Below are 8,409 nucleotides of genomic sequence, written 5' to 3' on the forward strand. Positions count from 1 at the left end.
GTACAAAGCCTAGCAGAGGCTATGGCACATAGCAGGCCCTCAGTAAGTGCTGGAGAGCCGGCAGGGCCATGGGATGCAGTGTAGTCATTAGAGTACAGCTTCAAGAGCCAGCCTACCTGACTCAGGTCTCCGCTCTGCCACCAACCAGCCGTGGGGACTGGAGACAGTTCCATTGCCTCTCCGTGCCGCACTTTCCTCTTCTGTAAAATGAGGGTGATGATTAGAGTAGGACCAACTGCATGAGATTATTATGAGATGTAAAGAAGGTAAAATATTCATGCAGTATAAGTAACTCTTAACTCTTATTATGATCACTGAATGAACCAAAACCTTCTGAAATGTCATGTGGTGATTATAAATGATCATATGTAGCAAAGCGGAAAAAATATTAATGATAATATGTAGCAAAGCGGAAAAAATGTTAATGATGTCATAGTCTCAGCCCATTCTTCCTGCCTCTCTGCCTCGCCGTCTCTGGAACATTCCTTCTCAGTTGTCACGTAGCTGACAAGCAAAACTAACCCTGTGACTACACTGCGCGGCCTTCACTGCTTCAAGTCCCCTAAAATGCTTAGAAGCTGCTTCACACCTCTATACCTTTGCTGCCCCCCTCACCCAACCTGACAAACAACTCATCCTCCAGACCTAGCATTGCTTCTAGAACATTCCTTCCTTCACATGCTTGAGCACTGCTGCTCATTCTTTCTGAGTCATAAGTCCTGGATCAGGAGATGAACAAGCTCCTGGCCGTGCCTGCCTCCGGGGTCTGAGCCAGACAGCCATGCGTATGAATACTACCCACACCTTTCTGGTCCCTTGGCCTCTCCCTTTCATTTTCCAGCCATTGAAAGGCCTGTGCGGTAGCCTCCTTTTTCCTTGCGGCCTTACTTTGCCCACAGGGAAGGCCCCATTGCTATCTAAGGCAGGAGCCTCGAACTGCAAAAGAGGGCTGGCCATAAAGTGTGCCTTGTATCACAAGAGAGCCAAGTAGGGAGGCCATTCGGTAGGGAGGCCGGGTAGGAAGGCTAGCACCGCTGCCCCAGGTGGCATTTCCCTGCATCCTCCCTGATTTCCGGGGCTCGCCCCCCACAGCCTCCTTCTTCTGAGGGTCCCCTGGGGTCTGTTGGGGCCGTGGTTTCAACAATAGGAGCAAAAGGAAACAGCACCTCAGTATCCCAGTCCAGGCTCCGCTACTAACTTCACCTTGTCTTGAGCAAGTCGATTGACTTCAGTAAAATTAAGGGGTTTGAACGAGACCAATGGTTTCCAATGTGGCGTGGGTTGTGGTTTAGACTTCGAATCTCCAGGAAAGGGGCCTGGTGGGTGTGTTTTCAGAAATTCCACAGGTAACTAATTGTTGACGCTGACCTTAGCTCATCTCCGAGGCCCTTTGTCGCCCCTCCATTCTCTGGTGAGGGCCATGGGGCACACTCACGGTGGGCATGGTTCAGGGTGGATATAGAACCCCAGTGCTATACCAAGTGTTATACCGGTTAACCAAGAACTTGCAGCATAGTAAAAAAACAAAACAGCTTAACTTTTATTGTGCTATATCCCAGGCTCTATTCCAGTCTTGTAACTATTAAGTCCTTTAATCCTTCTGACAATTTTATAAGGATGTTAATTATATATTATTATCCTCATTTTACAGCCGAGGAAATAGGCGCAGAGAAACTCAGTTCCTGATCAAGCGCTCGCAGCTAGGAAGGAGTTTGGCTGCAGACTCTGCTGTCAACCAACGCTGTTGCTCATTGTACTGAGCCCAGCAAAGAGGGCTGTGCCAGGGATCCTGCGTGTGGCTCAGTATAGCAGTATGAGGCTGTCTTTTCCTTAGGTGTTTCATCGTTTGCCGGTCTGTTTTCATTTGCCCCCTACAGTGGAACTCCTTGAGAGCAGGAACTATGTCTTGGTATCCCCAGCACCCTGCATTGTCTGGCATACAGCAAGTCCTCAAGTGCAGCTGGGTAATGAATGAATGCATGAATGATGGGAGGAAAGGAAGAAGGCACACATGCATGAATGACTAGTGCTGGCATAGAGGGGGAGGCACCGGTGCAGAGGAAGCAAGGGTAAGACAGCTATGGCCTGGGCACAGGAGCGAATCAGGTCTGAGGATTGGTTTTGTGCCCTGATAGGCCCATATCCGAGGAGCTGCTAAACAGTGTACTCTGGACGGTCTGTGCACAAAATCTGCCTCAAGGAAGTGGCTCAAGTACTTGTTCCAGGAAAAACCTCAGCTTGGAGAGGTTGCCTCCTTCCCTGGCCCTGCATGCTCTCTGCCTTCCCCTCCAGGGAGAAGAGGCTCCTCCTCCCAGGCCTCCAGCGCTTGTGTCTTGGGGGCAGGACGCTAAGCTGGTTTCCATCCACTTCTCCACCTCCCCTCCCAGCCCTTCTGGATCATCTGACTGCTCACTAGGCCCAGAGTGGAGTGTGGCTGCTTTTAAGGCCTTTGGCATTTATGCCAGGAAGAAAAGAAACTTAAACAAAACAACTGCTTAACACAGTTAAAAATATTCTACGGCTTGCCTGAATTTTGTACGAGGGAAAGGACCCTGTTGTATTGGTGTTGCAACCTTTTAGGTATAATAGTAACAACTCCCTACCTTAGGCTAGGCCCTATGCTAAGTGCTTTGGGACTTGATTTCACTTAAATCTGATAACCACAAGCCTTAAGCACTATGATGATGTACTATTTCACCTGGTGAGGAAGAGCTCCAGAGGTTAAGTTACCTGCCCAGGTCACACAGCTACAAAGTAGTTAGAGCAGGGGTTTGGAACCTATGGCTCGCAAGCCAGATGTGGCTCTTTTGATGGCTGCATCTGGCTTGCAGACAAATCTTTAATAAAAAATAATAATAACGTTAAAAAGATAAAACTTTCTCATGTATTACAATCCATTCATTTCCTACCACTCATGTTCATGGTTGCGGGTGGCTGGAGCCAATCACAGCTGTTCTCCGGGACAACACCATATTGGATAATGCGTAAGGTACACGGGTCATTGTATGGCTCTCACAGAATTACATTTTAAAATATGTGGCGTTCATGGCTCTCTCAGCCAAAAAGGTTCCCGACCCCTGAGTTAGAGTAAGATTATAAAGGAAGTAGTAATTGACTCTGAAGCTGATGGTCTTACAGGTATGTAAAACCAGACTCTGTCTTGGCCTCATCCCAGAATGTGTCAATGGCTTTTCAGTATTTATTTTGTGCCTAGAAAACAGGCAAAAGTGACACCCACTATGGTATAATTTTATTTATCAATGTCACCCTAATAAATTCAATAAAAAATTTTTAAATTAAAATTTTTTTTAAAGTAACCCACCTGATGCAGTGGACAGAGCATCAACCTGGGATGCTGAGGTCCCAGGTTCAAAACCCCGGAGTCATTGGCTTGAGCATGGGCTCACCAGCTTGGGCACGGCGTCGCTGGCTTGAGCATGGGATCATTGATGTGGTCCCGTGGTCGCTGGCTTGAGCACAAAGGTTGCTGGCTTGAAGCTCAAGGTTGCTGGCTTGGGCCTAAGGTTGTTGGCTTTGAGCAAGGGGTCACTGGCACGGCTGGCGCCCCTGGTCTAGGTATGTCTGGGAAGCAATCAGTGCACAACTAAAGTGACACAACTACAAGTTGATGCTTCTCATCTCTCTCCCTCTCTCTCTGCTTCTGTTTCTATCACTAAAAAAAAGAAAAGAAAAAAAAAGTGACCCACTTTGCACAGAAAAGCTACATATGGGCACTCTACCTCTTTCCTTCTATCTCTCTCTTTCTCCTCTTTCCTTCCTTCTATCCCTCCCTCTCTACCTCTCTCTCTCTCTCTCTCTCTCTCTCTCTCTCATTTGCAAAGAGAGATACCAGGGATGGGATCTCCTGTGTTGTTTCTGGGAGAAGGATGAGTGTGTGGATTTTTTGGTTATCTTTGGACTTTTCCTTATGGCTTGACCTTACAAAACTATGAACAATGATCTTTAAAAACTATAATGTCATGAAAACATTACTTTAAAAATACATGGAACATTTATATTTATGAGAATGTATTTACTTTTAGACCCTAGTTTGCTCTGCCTGCCAGGAAGCTCAAGGTTGAACTCGGTGCTCAGTTGCACATTGAGGGTTTTACTGTCTTTAGTCCAGAACCTGGAGTCAGAAGACCTGGGTGTGAATCCTGACTCCACATTTTACTATTGGGTGGCTTTTTGGCAAGTTGGTTAACCTCCCTATACCTCAGTTTCCCTATTTATAAAATGGGATAACAGTGTGTGCTTCATGAGAGTTGTTGTGAGGATTAAATTATACAGGTTAGCCTGACCAGATGGTGGCGCAGTGGATAGAGCATCGGACTGCGATGCGGAAGACCCAGGTTCGAGACCCCAAGGTTGCCAGCTTGAGCGCAGGCTCATCTGGTTTGAGCAAAAGTTCACCAGCTTGGACCCAAGGTCACTGGCTCGAGCAAGGGATTACTTGGTCTGCTGAAGGCCCGCGGTCAAGGCACATATGAGAAAGCAATCAATGAACAACTAAGCTGTCACAACAAAAAACTGGTGATTGATGCTTCTCATCTCTCTCTGTTCCTGTCTGTCTGTCCCTGTCTATCCCTTTCTCTCTGTCTCTGTAAAAAATTAAAATTAAAAAAATATATATACAGGTTAAGTACTTAAACCTGTGCGTGGATCATAGCAAATGTTAGATATTTTACTTTAATAGATGTACATTGGCTGGATTTCATCATCAAGCCATATTTCAGGGAGAGCCCACGGATATTATGTGCTTTTGCTTGCCTCATCTTATGTCATGCTTCACTTACTACCTGTTTCTGTTGTCTTCCACTCCTGACATTATCTGTAACATCCCATGAACTTTTACTTATCAATTCCATTGGTTCTGTATTTCATCAAATCCTAGACGCCACTGCTTATATCCTGTACCATTATACTGTGAATCACTTAAGAAAAAAATATAAAGACACCATCAATTCTAAAATACATCCCAAGTTCAGAAATGTTCAAAAGTGTAGGGATAAAAGTGTAACTTTTAACCCATGAATATGATAAGAATGATCTGATCTTTTACTCCTGGATTGGGCCCTTTGCAGCTAGGAGCTGTTCCTGCTCTTCTGATGCCTCAGTTGACCTGGAAAACTCTTCCTCCCAGTCCAGTCTGGCCTCCAGCACTCTGGCCCAGTGCCACTCTAGTGGCTGCTTTCCTGCTGGGTCAGCTCCAGACAAGTGAGTCTAACCTTGTCTGCACAGCTGGTGCAAGGGGCTCAGGTTTCCCTGGATCTGGCAGCTGGTAACCCGACTGAGTGTTGATCTTTAAAGCCAGCGTCCGCAGGCTCACCTGACTTGCTCACCTCCAGTGACTGTTTTGCTGTTTCCCATTTCAGCCTGTCTGAATTGGGTTGTTCAGATGGGCAATAAAAGTGATTTGTTTGAGGTAAGTTCCTAGGGAGTGTAGTGTGGAAGAAAAACTAACCAATGTCCAGTGTTATTTCCCCACGCCGAGAGCAAAGGCCAGAGCTCAATAGTAATTTTCTTGTCTGCATGGGTTTTGATCACCAGATTATATTTGAAATTATTCCTTCTTTGTTTCCCCCCACACACACAATTTAGTGAAGGTGGGGTGTGTTGGGAAAGGTTAAGCCTGACATCATACATGGCCCCTGGGAATTAGCAAAGACACAGGCAGGGACAAATTTAGGAGTCTAATGTTGACTGGGTGCCCTTCCTAAATTAAAGTGCCCATCTATGGCCCTTATGGAGAGAAAGAGGGCTCTGGAGACAGAAAACCCAGAATTATATCCTGAATATCATTTCTCAGTCAGATGACCTGGAGGAGTGAGTGGGTCGGTCTCTCTGAAACCCCACAACTATAAAGCGGGGATAAGAATACCTCAGAGCTGCTGAGAAACACCAGGACACCAGGAATAGCGATGAGCACATGGCCAGTGCTCAACAAATGGTAGTAGTAACAAATGTCAAATGCCTACCAGGTACCAACACGATGCAAACATGAAATAAAAGCTAAACGCTATTCATGCAGGGGAGGCATTATTACAGCATTTATTATAGCAAAGCTCCCAAAGTTACAAGCTCTTAGGCAGCCAAGCCAGCAATCACCCCAGTGTTTCTTGGGAGTGCAGCCTCAGCCAGCACTTCTGCAAAGTCCTCTGGGCAGCAGGCCCTGGGGTGGGAAACCAGGCCAACCTGCTATATGAACATCCGCCTGATCTGAGGCCAGATGGGGCCAAGCCTAGAAGGCTGGGTCTTTGCCAGCTGTTGAGCAGCATGACCCAGTCTGAGAGCTGCTTTCTCTGCCCAGCACAAGCTGGATGGGCTGGCATTGGACCTCTCATCCAGACTCTCCAACCCAGGGATACTTCCACGCCTGCGGACCAGGGGCCGGTCTCTCATCTTTCCATGGCTCCAACTACCAGTCACTGTGACCCAAATGCCAGCCAAGCCCCAAGAAAGAAGGCTGAGAGAACCAACCCCTACTCGGGCATGACACATTTGTCTTCTAAATGAGGCATCAATCCTAAGGAGTCACTAGCAACAGAGCATATCTAAAAGGCCAGGTGGCATGGAAATGAACCAAGACTGGTAGAATTTAAGAAAGGAGCAAGACCATTCAAGTTTTCTTTTTCTTCTTGGTTATTCAATTGTTAAAATAAACCTATATATAAATACCAAGCCACAATCACATAAAGCTACCTAACCACCTGTAAAAAAACAGGTCACTTTATACCTGATTCAGACCAAATGTTTTGCTTTTGGTTATAAAGGCAAATTTTACAAAGCAAAGGGCAGGTTGAGATCACCCACTAATCTTCATTCCTTCCAAACATCTTATCATAAACACAAGCCAAGGTCACGATGACCGTTTCTACAGGCTGCACTTTGCTATCAAAAGTTCTTTCTTCTAAGGCAAAAGGATTTAAAATACCAGTATACTTCAACTGATGCTTTCTGTATGATTCTGAAACTGACATACAAGAGTAAACCCACATATAACTCTACAATTGACACTGTTTTTAAAATCTATAAATTCTGTAGTTGAAATGCATGGTCATAGGCCAAAACCTGGCCACAATTACTTGGACAAAATGTTTATCACCCATAAACTTTCATTCTGATTAATCTGGAGGTTGGATTCGCGGTCTTAATGGTTTCTGGCCTGTGAAACAATTTTGTGAAAGAATTGTATTTTCTTATCCCTTTGCTGGCTGGCTGACAGCCAGGTCTTCTGTCTCCATCAGCCAGCCGCTGCCTCAACCCACAGGCGTGCTCCAGCCTAGTCCAGCCTTTTTCCATCTTGCTGCCTTAGGGCAGTGCAGACCAGTTGAATCTAACTTTGCCTACATCGCAAGCAGGCAGGATACTTCAGGGAACATACAGTTAAGATTTGCCAACCTAACCTCTAGTTATAGGGCTTTGCTTGGCTGCTGAAGGAAATCAAATCTGGACAGAAATGATTATCTCGCCGGTTCTCCAAATGACATGCTTGTGGCAGCTAGGAGAGATAAAGAAGCAGGATCATTTTTTAAATCATGTAGCTGGACTCTGAACCATTTTAAGAATCCAACCATGTCTTCCCTGCTTTCCTTGCTTTGGCCAGTCTAATACGTGAATAAATACATTAAGGTATTACCATCCTGTTATTATTTTCCTCCCAACAGTTGGAAACATAAGCATGTTTCTACTTGATTCATGTTCTGCAATCGTCCATTCATCTTGGCACCATAGTTTTCATGGGAAAAGGAAGCAAGCAATTCCGGCCTTTTCAGAGAATGATTTACCTCAAAATGCTATTTTTAGTTGGTTGACTAAATTGGTTGGAGAGTAAATAATTTAATGGTGTGAAGAAAAAGTAATGCATCTTATTTTAAAATTATGAAGCATACATATTACAAAATAAAATGCAAAAAAAAAGTCACAACAGGTTTCAAGATAGATACTTTTGTGCTTTTTGTAAATATAAGTGATTCACAAGAAGTAACCTCAGCAAATTTGCCACTGGCTTTCCAATTGATAACCCACACCCATACCCTTAACAAAGCCAACTATAAGAACTTCCAAATGTTTTTTTCTTCTTTTCCAAGTGAAAGGAGGGGAGATAAGAGTCCTGCATGCACCCCGACTGGGATCCACCCTGACAATCCCTGTCTGGGGCTGATGCTCTGCCTATCTGGGGCCATGCTTGCAACTGAGCTATTATTAGCACCTGAGGCCACCTAAGCCACCCAGGGCCAATGTGCTTGAACCAATCAAGCCATGGCTGAGGGAGGGGAAGAGAGAAGGGTGAAGGAGTGGGGTGGAGAAGCAGATTGTCACTTCTCCTGTGTATCCTGACCAAGAATTGAACCCAGGACATCCACACTCTGGGCCAACACTCTACCACTGAGCCAACTGGCCAGG

This window comes from Saccopteryx bilineata, chromosome 2 (assembly GCF_036850765.1).
Source record: "Saccopteryx bilineata isolate mSacBil1 chromosome 2, mSacBil1_pri_phased_curated, whole genome shotgun sequence".
Classification (NCBI taxonomy): Eukaryota; Metazoa; Chordata; class Mammalia; order Chiroptera; family Emballonuridae; genus Saccopteryx; species Saccopteryx bilineata.